The sequence below is a fragment of the Hemitrygon akajei genome, chromosome 1, assembly GCF_048418815.1.
Source record: "Hemitrygon akajei chromosome 1, sHemAka1.3, whole genome shotgun sequence".
In the NCBI taxonomy this organism is placed as follows: Eukaryota; Metazoa; Chordata; class Chondrichthyes; order Myliobatiformes; family Dasyatidae; genus Hemitrygon; species Hemitrygon akajei.
This window is the reverse complement of record NC_133124.1, coordinates 178,169,573-178,181,906: the sequence shown is the minus strand read 5'-3', so window position 1 is coordinate 178,181,906 and position 12,334 is coordinate 178,169,573. Positions and strand designations below refer to the sequence as shown.

Below are 12,334 nucleotides of genomic sequence, written 5' to 3'. Positions count from 1 at the left end.
AGAGACAAGTCGATGATAGTGCACAATGGTCACAGTGTTGCTGTACTGCAGTAGTGATCAGTGTCACGGTGGTTTGTCCAATAACCGAATGGTTGAAGGGAAGTCACTGCTCTTGAATCTGGTCATGTGGGACTTGCAGTACCTCCTGAATGGCGGGAGCTGCGAGAAGATTGCACGGCCCAAATGGTGGGGATCTTTGATGATGGATATTGCCTTCTCCAGGCAGCTCCTCCTGAAGGTACTCCCAATAGTGGAACAGGAATGTGTGTGTGAGTGGGTGAGGTGTACAGATCCTATGTCCAGGGAACGGGAGCGGATCTGGTGTCAGATCTGGAAGAGGGGACCGAGTATAGTTTATCTAAGTTTGCTGATGATGCTAAATTGAGTGGAAGAGCAAATTGTGCCGAAGATACAGAGAGTCTGCAGAGAGATATAGATAGGTTAAGTGAGTGGGCAAGGGTCTCACAGATGGAATACAATGTTGGTAAATGTGTAAATGCTTGGGAAGGAAAAATGGAAGAGCACGTTATTATTTAAATAAGGAAAAATTACAGCATGTTACTGTGCACAGGGACGAGGGAGTGATTGTGCATGAATCACAAAAGGTTGGTTTGCAGGTGCGGCAAGCTATCAAGAAAGCAAATGGGATGTTGCTCCTCATTGCTAGAGGGACTGAATTTAAGAGCAACAAGGCTACGCTGCAACTGTACAGCGTACTGGTGAGGCCGCACCTGGAGAACTGCATGCAGTTCTGGTCTCCTTACTTGAGGAAGGATGGACTGGCTTTGGAGGTGGTGCACACCAGGCTGATTCTAGAGATAAGGGGATTAGACCATGAGGAGAGATTGAGTCGCTTGGGTATGTACTGACTGGAACTCTGAAGAATGAGAGGAAATTTTAAAGAAATTTATAAAATTATGCAATGTGTAGATAAGATAGGGGCAGGAAAGTTGTTTCCACTGATAGGTGAGACTAGATCCAGGGGACATAACCTCAAGATTTGGGGGAGTAGATTCAGGATGGAGATGACGAGGAACTGCTTTTCCCAGATAGTGGTGAATCTGTGGAATTCTCTGCCCATTGAAGCATTGGAAGCTACCTCTTAATTTTTTTTTCTTTTCCAATCTTTTTATTAAATTTCAAATTAGTAAACATAACAATATTGATAATGGTACTTAGAGATCAGGATTACATTAATAACAGTTAACATATAAAAACATATTTCAAGTAACAAATGGAGTTGAACCTCCAAATCTCTTAGTAATTAACCATGAAAACAATATTTATAAAGAGAAAAAAACCCTAAACTAAGAAAAACTAAACTGAAAAAAAAAGATTGGGCTGCCATATTTCATCGGTTAAAATTATAATTTGTCGTTGACTCCGCTCCTCTAGACAAGAAAAAAAATTACTAAGAAAAAAGATTCAGAAAGGGTCAACTTTCATCATATGAAAATATTGAATAAATGGCTTCCAAGTTTCTTCAAATTTAACCGAAGGGTCTAGAGTACCACTCCTAATTTTTTCCAAATTTAGACATGCTATCGTTTGGGAAATCCATTGAAATGTGGCAGGGGGATTGCAATCTTTCCATTTAAATAAAATGGATCTTCTGGCTATAAATGTCACAAAAGCATTTAAATGACAAGCTGATGAGGATAAATGACTGGAATCTATCACTGGTAGTCCAAAGATTGCAGTAATCGGATGAGGTTGTGAATCAACAGGCAGAACTACTGAAATAATATCAAAGAAATCTTTCCAATATTTTCCTAAAAAAGGACAAGACCAAAACATATGTGTCAAGGAAGCTACTTCAGAATTGCATCCATCACAAACAGGATTTATATGACAGTAAAAACAAGCTAACTTATCCTTGGACATATGAGCCCTATGAACCACCTTAAATTGTATCAAAGCGTGTCTGGCACACATTGAAGAAGTATTAACTAGTTTAAGAATGTTCTCCCATTTCTCTGCAGATAAAGATATTTGAAGTTCTCTTTCCCATTCATTCTTAATTTTGATGTATCTAGATGTATTTTCGTAATCAGATGGGGGAGACGGGGATGGGGGAAACTCTTCTGATAAGGGTTTAAACCTAAAAAAATTTCCATAACTTCGATTTGATGTGTTATCAAAAAGGTAGGTAAAGTAGTATTCAGAAAGTTTCTCATCTGTAAATATCTGAAAAAAATGTGATCTAGGCAAATTATATTTATTAGACAACTGTTCAAAAGACATAAAGCAATCATCCATGAATAAATCATGAAAACTTGTTATTCCTTTTGTTTGCCTTAAAACAAAAGCTTGATCAATTGTAGATGGTTAGAAAAAAAAGTTAGTTATAATAGGAATTGACAGGATAAATTTATTCAATCCAAAAAATTTACGAAATTGAAACCATATTTGTATTGTATGTTTAACTATTGGATTTACCATTTGTTTATTCAATTTAGTAATTGCAAAGGGAAGCGCAGCTCCTAGAATAGAAGCTAATGAAAACCCCTGTACAGACTCCCGCTCAAGGTTCATCCATCTTGGGGATTGAGTTTTATCCAGCTCGTGTCCAAAACGTTAAATATCAAATATTAATTGCCCAATAATAAAATCTAAGACTTGGCAAAGCCCAACCGCCTTTCTTTTTTGATTTCTGTAAATATTTCTTACTTAAGCTAGGATTTCTATACTGCCATATATATGAGGAAATTTTAGAATAAATAATATCAAAAAAAGATTTGAGAATAAAAGTTGATACCGCTTGAAATAGATACAGAAATTTAGGTAAAATAAACATCTTAATCATATTAATTCTACCAATCAAAGATAAGGACGTTGGGGACCATTTAGTAAACAGTTGTTTAACATGATCAATTAAGGGTAACAAAAATTAACTTTAAGTAGATCCTTATACTTCTTAGTAATTTTAACCCCCAAGAAAGTAAAATAATCAGTAACCAATCGACATGGTGATTGTCTATAAATTGGAACTTGCATATTTAATAGAAAAAGCACACTCTTATCAAGATTCAATTTACAACCAGAAAAGCTACTAAACTGAGCAAGTAGTGTTATTACTGCAGGAATGGATTTCTCGGAGTTAGAAATATATAACAGGTCATCTGCATATAGTGATATTTTATGCGTCCCATTCCCCTGCATAATGCCAAATATATCAGGTAAATCACGAATAGCAATTGCCAAGGGCTCCAAGGATATCAAATAGTAAAGGGCTAAAAGGACAGCCCTGTCTGGTACCTTGAAAAAGCCCAAAAGAAAGGTGATCTCTGATTATTGGTTAATACAGCAGCCAAGGGTATAACATTTGAATCCAAGATGAACTAAAATTAAATTTCTCAAGTATATTAAATAAATAATCCCATTCACATCTATCAAACACCTTCTCGGCGTCAAGTGAAATAACACATTTTGAAGTATTAGATGACGTAGTGTTAGATTAGATGACAATGTTCATTAACCTCCTAATGTTAAAAATGTGATTAACGATTTTTAATAAATCTTGTCTGATCCTCAGAAATAATTTGAGGCAATACCTTCTCTAATCTAATTGCTAATATTTTGGAAAAGATTTTAGAACCACATTCAACAAAGATATAGGCCAGTATGATGCACATTCAGTGAGGTCTTTATCTTTTTTAGGAATTAAAGAAATAAATGCTTCATAAAAGGATTGTGGTAATTTACCTACTAATAAAGCATCTTTAAACATTCTGCATAACCAGGGAGAGAGTAAATCACAAAAAGTTTTTTTAAATTTCAGCTGTATATCCATCTGGGCCAGGTGCTTTACCAGAATTTATTGAAAAAATTGTCTTCTTTATTTCCTCTTCAGTAATGGGTGTATCTAATGCAAAACATTCATAAACTGGTAATTTTGGAATATTTAATTTCCTTTAAAAAAATCATGCATTATAGTAGGATCATCCAGAATTCTGATTGGTATAAATTAGTATAAAATTCTTGAAAAGATTTATTAATTTCATCATGGTTAACCGACAAAGTACCGTCCCGTCTATGAACTTTATTAATCTGTCATTCCACCAAAGCAGCTTTCAATTGGTTAGCTAATAATTTATTCAATTTATCACCATGTATATAAAATTGACTCTTAGATTTAAGTAATTGGTTTTCAATCGGATTGTTAATAACAAGCTATGTTGCATCTGAAGTTCAACTCTCTCTGTAAAGCTCCAAATTTGGAGCAATAGAATATTATTTATCAATTTCTTTAATCTTATCAACCAATGTACATATCTCACTATTAATTCGTTTTTTCAATCCAGCAGAATATGAAATAATTTGTCCATGGATAAATGCTTTAGAGGTATCCCATAATATCCCACCGGAAATTTCTTCTGTTGAATTAGATGAAAAGAAAAATGTAATTTGTTCTTTAACGAAATTAACAAAATTTGAATCTTGAAGCAAGATAGAATTGAACCGCCATTGTCTAGTACTAAAAGTCACATCATTAAATTTAATTGATAATTTCAAAGAGGAATGATCAGAAATGACAATTGCATCATACACACAGGTAGTAACAGATGAAACTAAACGAGAATCAATAAAGAAATAATCAATTCTAGAGTAATTATGATAAACATGAGAAAAGAAAGAGAACTCTTTTTCATTAGGATGTAAAAACCCTCCAAATTTCTAAAATTCCCGAGTCAACTAAAAAGGAATTAATAAAGGTAGCAGATTTGTTTCGAAGTACCTGATTGGGCGCAGACCAATCCAACATAAGATTCAAACAGCAATTAAAGTCTCCGCCCATTATTAATCTATATTCATTTAAATTAGGAAGAGTAATAAATAGCTGCTTAAGAAATTCAGGATAGTCCATATTTGCTGCATAAACATTAACCAAAACTACTTTTTGGTTATAGAGTAAACCAGTAATTAATATAAATCTACCATAAGGATCTGAGATTGTGTCATGACGAACGAATGAGATTGAAGGGTCTATAAAAATGGAAACACCTTTCACTTTGGTGGATGAGTTTGAGTGAAACTGTTGACCCTTCCAAAATCTTAAAAAAACGCTGATTATCTTCCTTCCTCACATGAGCCTCCTGCACAAAAATAATCTGAGCATTCAATCTATGAAAATCTTCTTCCGTTTAATTGGATGATTCAAACCATTCGTGTTCCATGAAACAAAGTTAATAATATTATCCATTTTCCATATGGTATGTAAAGGGTTAACCAAGTTGGATAGGAAATTCATGAACCAGGAAGAGGAAAAAAGTTTAAGAGGAACCGGAAGTTACGACAATACAGACATTTGTGTAGTTTCAAGGCAGCCCAAAAGAAAACACAAAATACTCTGCAGATGCTGGGGTCAAAGCAACACATACAAAATGCTGGAGGAACTCAGCAGGTCGGGCAGCATCCGTGGAAATGAACAGTCAATGTTTCGGGCCGAGACCCCTCATCAGGACTGAAGAGGGAGAGGGCAGGGGTTCTATAACAAAGGTGGGGGGAGAGGTGAGAAGGAGAAGGCTGGTAGGTGCCAGGTGAAAAACCAATCAGAGGAAAGATCAAGGGGTGGGGGAGGGGAAACAGGGAGAAGATAGGCAGGAAAGGTAAAGAAGGAATGCAAGGTGAAAACACTGTGTAGTAGAAGAAGGCAGAATCATGAGGGAGGTGATAGGCAATAGGAGGAGGAGGAGGCAGAGTGAAACTGGGATGGGGGAAGGGAGGGGGAGGGAATTACTGGAGTTTGGAGAATTCAATGTTCATGCCAAGGGGCTGGAGACTACCCAGACAGTATATGAGGTGTTGCTCCTCCAACCTGAGTTTGGCCTCATCATGGCAGTAGAGGAGGCCACGTATGGACATATCCGAATGGGAATGTGAAGCAGAGTTGAAGTGGGTGGCAACCGGGAGATCTTGTCTGTTGTGGCAGATGAAGCGGAGGTGTTCGACTAAGCGGTCCCCCAATTTGCGTCAGTTCTCGCCGATGTAGAGTAGGCCGCACTGGGAGCGCCGGATGCAATAGATTTCCCCAACAGACTCACAAATGATGTGTTGCCTCACCTGGAAGGCTTGTTTAGGGCATTGAATGGTGGTAAGAGAGGAGGTGTAGGGACAGGTGTAGCACTTACGCTTGCAGGGTTAAGCACCAGGTGGGAGATTTGTGGAAAGGGACGTACGGACCAGGCAGTCCTGAAGGGAACAATTCCTGCGAAAAGCGGAGAGGGGTAGAGAGGGAAAGATGTTCTTAGTGGTGGGGTCCTGTTGAAGGTGGCGGAAGTTGTGGAGGATAATATGCTGGATCCGGAGGCTGTTGGGGTGGTAGGTGAGGACAAGGGGAACACAGTCCCTGTTGTGGTGACGGGAGGATGGGATGAGGGCCGAAGTGCGGGAAATGGAGGAGATGCAGGTGAGGGCATCATTGATGACGGCAGAAGGGAAACCATGATCCTTAAAGAAAGAGGACATTTGAGATGTCCTGGAATGGAAAGCCTCATCCTGGGAGCAGACGTGGAGACGGAGAAACTGGGAATAGGGAATAGCATTTTTACATTTGGCAGAGTGGGAAGAGGTACAGTCGAGTTAGTTATGAGAGTCAGTGGGTTTATAGAAGATGTCAGTGGACAGTCTGTCTCCAGAGATGGAGACCGAGAGATCGAGATAGGGGAGAGAAGTGTCCGACCAATTGAATTTGAGGGCTGGGTGGAAGTTAGAGGCAAAGTCGATGAAATTGACGAGCCCAAAAGAAAAAAACTTAACTAAAAATGACCCCTCCCCCAAAGCCATGAAACCTGACCAATAGGCAGCCATAAACTATAATTTTAAAGAAAAAAACATCACCCATAGTCAAAACAATGCCAGACACCGGCTAAGTAAAAAAAACCTTTGTACGCCATTTTAGAAAACAAGGTCTTGAGAATTAAATCAGAATACAATCTTCATATTAATTAATCACCAAGACAAAATTTTAATACTTTCCTAAAACTAATAATTAAAAATAAAAAAGCATAGTAATAAATGAAAGGAAAGAGAACTTTAATATAGAGCAGATATAAACCAAAACAAAGTTTTTAAAATCTCTGCCCAAGGGCCCGACTGCACGAACTTAAAATGTCCGGATCTGTAAGCTGATTGTTAACTAATAAACCTGTGAATCTGTGGAATTCTCTGCCCAATGAAGCAGTGGAAGCTTCTTCAGTAAATATACTTAAAATGAGGTTGGATGGATTTTTGCATAGTTTGGGGGATTAAGGGTTATTGGGAAAAGGCAGGTAGGAGGAGATGAGTTCATGTCCAGATCAGACATGATCTGATTGAATGGCGGAGCAGGCTCGACGGGCCAGAGGGCCAACTCCAGCTCCTTCTCACGTTCCTACGTAAGAAGACGGCTCCGCTGTCTGTCGACTTCTGTCGATAGTCAGGAGGGTGGATGGGAGAAACGACAAACAAGTGGAATTGACATAAACCGCGAAGAGGTTCGTGCTCGTTCGCGTTCCCTGAGCTCGGGACACGGTAGCGCTGAACTTACCCGCTCTTCCTCCTCCTCCAGTGCACAGCATCGTCTCACTGACCTGTGCGCTCAGATACAGGTTCCTGATAGCCGAGAAAGTGGACAGCTTTTGATCCAAATCCCACTGGTCGGAGGGAGGAGCGAGCTGGAACTGGAGGGTTCCCTCCCGTCGGGAGAAGAACAGTCGTATGAAGCAGAACCAGCTCTCTTCTGCTTCCGAACCCGGAAGCGAGTCGGGTTATATGGTATTGAGTCACGTGACCCGCGTGACTATGGTGTAAGGTGCTGATTCGTCAATATTTTATAAACTGACGCTGACATAATGCTGTATCAGATCAAACCGAGCGGTTTCGCAGAAGAAACCTTGGGATTAAACTCGCCCTTTTCGAGTTCACAGCATCATTCCTTTGCTGAATGTGTTCACTCAGAGTATCAGATCAGATGGAGGAGACCGTGACTGCCAAGGGAAAGTATGTAGGGTCCGGGACGGGAATGCGTTGGGTTGGTGATGGAGGAATAGGGGTTTCAACCTGAGGAGGGAAAGTGACTGCCATTTGGAACGGGGGTCGGCGGCAACTCGGGATCCTAGCGAGAGGAATGTGGCCATATATTGCCTGTTGCGTTGCGAGACGAGAAACGGTACATAGAACAAAACAAGCTTATAAGGTGCTTAAGTAAAAAATCACCGCCTGACTAAACCTGTCACTATCCCGGCCGCTTCCACACCCACCCACCCCCCAATTTATTCCTCTTCTTCTCCTAATTCCCGTTTCCCCATGTTTCTCGTGCTCCTCCTCAACTCATCGCCAGATCGTTTCTTCAGCATATATGCCCCTTTTTCTGCCTTTTTTGACTCTCTCTTTTCAGCCTGCCACTAGGCTAACCGCGCTTTTCCAGGGTCCCACTAAGCTAATCGCGCTTTTCCAGGGTGCCAGTAAACTTTTCAGCCTAGTGGCGGGCTGGAAAAGCGCGATTAGCCCAGTGGCCGGCTGGGAAAGCGCGTTTAGCCTAGTGGGTGGCTGGAAAAGCGCCTTAAGTCTAGTGGCAGGCTGGAAAAGCGAGTTTCGCCTGGTGGCGGGCTGGAAAAGCGCGATTAGCCCAGTGGCCGGCTGGGAAAGCGCGTTTAGCCTAGTGGGTGGCTGGAAAAGCGCCTTAAGTCTAGTGGCAGGCTGGAAAAGCGAGTTTCGCCTAGTGGCGGGCTGGAAAAGCGCGTTTCGCCTGGTGGCGGGCTGGAAAAGCGCCTTAAGTCTAGTGGCAGGCTGGAAAAGCGCGTTTCGCCTGGTGGCGGGCTGGAAAAGCGCCTTAAGTCTAGTGGCAGGCTGGAAAAGCGAGTTTCGCCTAGTGGCAGGCTGGAAAAGCGCCTTAAGTCTAGTGGCGGGCTGGAAAAGCGCGTTTCGCCTGGTGGCAGGCTGGAAAAGCGAGTTTCGCCTAGTGGCGGGCTGGAAAAGCGCGTTTCGCCTGGTGGCAGGATGGAAAAGCGTGTTTAGCCTAGTGGCGGGCTGGAAGAGCGTTTTTCAGCCTGCCACTAGACTAAACGCGCTTTCCAGCCTGCCAGTTGAGTAAACGCGCTTTCCAGCCTGCCAGTTGAGTATACGCGCTTTCCAGCCTGCCAATAAGTTAAACGCGGATTTTCAATCTGCCACTTGCCACAGGACCATGGAAGCCGAGAGAGTGGGGAGATTTCAATCCAAATCCCACTGGTCGGAGGGAAAGCTACGAGGGAGCAGCGAGCTGGAACTAGAGGGTTCCCTCCCATCGGGAGAAGAACAATCGTAAGAAGCAGAACCAGCTCTCTTCTGCTTCCGAACCCGGAAGCGAGTCGGGTTATATAGTGCTGAGTCACGTGATTCGCGTGACTGCGGAGTAAGGTGCTGATTCGTGAACATTTTATAAACTGACACTGACACAATGCTGCATCAGATCAAACCGAGCGGGTTCGCAGAAGAAACTTAGCATTAAGCTCTGCCTTTTCGACTTGACAGCATCATTCCTTCGCTGAATGTGCTCACTCAGAGTATCAGATCAGATAAAGAGACCGTGACTACCAAGGGAAAGTATGTAGGCTCCAGGACGGGGATGCATTGGACTGGCGTTGGAGGAGTAGCGGCGTCAACCTGCGGAGGGACAGTGCTGCCGATTCGAAGGGGGTCGGCGGCAACACGGGATCCTAGCGAGACGAATCTGGGCAATTATTGCCTGTTGCATTCCGAGCCGGGAAAAGGTACATAAAACAAAACAGGCTTATGAGGTGCTGACCTACAAACTTGTAATTAAATCACTGCCTGACTAAACCTGTCACTATCCCGGCCGCTTCAACCCCCACCCCCGTTTATTCCACTTCGTCCGCTAATTCCCGTTTCCCCATGTTTCTCGTGCTCCTCATCAACTCATCGCCAGATCGTTCCTTCAGCATAATTGCCCCTTTTTCTGCTTTTTCACCCTCTCTTTTTCAGACTACCACTAAACTGAACGCGTTTTTCAGCCTGCCACTAGACTAAAAACGCTTTTCAAACTGCCAGTAAGCTAAACGCGCTTTTCAGCCTGCACCTATTACGAAACGCGCTTTTCAGCCTGCCACTAGACTATACGCGTTTTCCTGCCTGCCACTATACGGAACGCGCTTTTCAGCGTGTGCCAATAAGCTAAACGCGCTTTTCAGCCTGCCACTAGACTAAACGCGTTTTCTTGCCTGCCACTTATACGAAACGCGCTTTTCAGCCTGCCACTAGACTAAACGCCTTTTTCTGCCTGCCACTAGACTAAACGCGTTTTCCTGCCTGCCACTTATACGAAACGCGCTTTTCAGCGTGCCACTAGACTAAACGCTCTTTCCAGCCTGCTGATTAGCTAAACGCGCTTTTCAGCCTGCCACTTGCCACAGGTCCGTGGAAGCCGAGAGAGTGGGGAGATTTCAATCCAAATCCCACTGGTCGGAGGGAAAGCTACGAGGGAGCAGCGAGCTGGAACTAGAGGGTTCCCTCCCATCGGGAGAAGAACAATCGTAAGAAGCAGAACCAGCTCTCTTCTGCTTCCGAACCCGGAAGCGAGTCGGGTTATATAGTGCTGAGTCACGTGATTCGCGTGACTGCGGAGTAAGGTGCTGATTCGTGAACATTTTATAAACTGACACTGACACAATGCTGCATCAGATCAAACCGAGCGGGTTCGCAGAAGAAACTTAGCATTAAGCTCTGCCTTTTCGACTTGACAGCATCATTCCTTCGCTGAATGTGCTCACTCAGAGTATCAGATCAGATAACGAGACCGTGACTACCAAGGGAAAGTATGTAGGCTCCAGGACGGGGATGCATTGGACTGGCGTTGGAGGAGTAGCGGCGTCAACCTGCGAAGGGACAGTGCTGCCGTTTCGAAGGGGGTCGGCGGCAACACGGGATCCTAGCGAGACGAATCTGGGCAATTATTGCCTGTTGCATTCCGAGTCGGGAAATGGTACATAGAACAAAACAGGCTTATGAGGTGCTGACCTACAAACATGTAATTAAATCACTGCCTGACTAAACCTGTCACCATCCCGGCCGCTTCAACCCCCACCCCCGTTTATTCCACTTCGTCCGCTAATTCCCGTTTCCCCATGTTTCTCGTGCTCCTCATCAACTCATCGCCAGATCGTTCCTTCAGCATAATTGCCCCTTTTTCTGCGTTTTCACCCTCTTTTTCAGCCTACCACTAAACTGAACGCGTTTTTCAGCCTGCCACTAGACTAAAAGCGCTTTTCAAACTGCCAGTAAGCTAAACAATCTTTTCAGCCTGCCTCTATACGAAACGCACTTTTCAGCGTGTGCCAGTAAGCTAAACGCGCTTTTCAGCCTGCCACTAGACTAAACGCGCTTTTCACCCTGCCACTGGGCAAATCGCGCTTTTCAGCCTGCCACTAGACTAAAAGCGCTTTTCAAACTGCCAGTAAGCTAAACAATCTTTTCAGCCTGCCTCTATACGAAACGCACTTTTCAGCGTGTGCCAGTAAGCTAAACGCGCTTTTCAGCCTGCCACTAGACTAAACGCGCTTTTCACCCTGCCACTGGGCTAATCGCGCTTTTCAGCCGTTCACTAGACTAAACGCGCTTTTCAGCCGTTCACTAGACTAAACGCGCTTTCAGCCTGACTCTAGACTAAACGCGCTTTTCAGCCTGCTGCTTAGCTATACGCGCTTTTTCAATCTGCCAATTGCCACAGGACCGTGGAAGCCGAGAGAGTGGGGAGATTTCAATCCAAATCCGACTGGTCGGAGGGAAAGCTACGAGGGAGCAGCGAGCTGGAACTAGAGGGTTTCCTCCCATCGGCAGAAGAACAATCGTAAGAAGCAGAACCAGCTCTCTTCTGCTTCCGAACCCGGAAGCGAGTCGGGTTATATCGTGCTGAGTCACGTGATTCGCGTGACTGCGGAGTAAGGTGTTGATTCGTGAACATTTTATAAATTGACACTGACACAATGTTGCATCAGATCAAACCGAGCGGTTTCGCAGAAGAAACTTGGCATTAAGCTCTGCCTTTTCGACTTGACAGCATCATTCCTTCGCTGAATGTGCTCACTCAGAGTATCAGATCAGATAAAGAGACCGTGACTACCAAGGGAAAGTATGTAGGCTCCAGGACGAGGATGCATTGGACTGGCGTCTTTTTCAGCCTACCACTAAACTGAACGCGTTTTTCATCATGCCACTAGACGATATGCGTTTTCCAGCCTGCCACTTATACGAAACGCGCTTTTCAGCCTGCCACCAGACTAAACGCGTTTTTCAGCCTGCCACTAGACGATATGCGCTTTTCAGCGTGTGCCAATAAGCTAAACGCGCGTTTCAGCCT

The 12,334-nt window shown here is 43.4% G+C and overlaps 1 protein-coding gene across 1 annotated transcript in view; it reads right to left on the bottom strand.

Moving 5' to 3' along the window:
• Positions 1-7,717, bottom strand: part of LOC140732729 (uncharacterized) — a 337,646-nt gene extending 329,929 nt beyond the window's left edge. Inside the window, exon 1 of the transcript XR_012100119.1 lies at positions 7,529-7,717. The gene's annotated coding sequence lies outside the window, so the exon portion shown is untranslated. The remainder of the gene's footprint in view (positions 1-7,528) is intronic.
• Between the last annotated feature and the right edge of the window lie 4,617 nt (positions 7,718-12,334).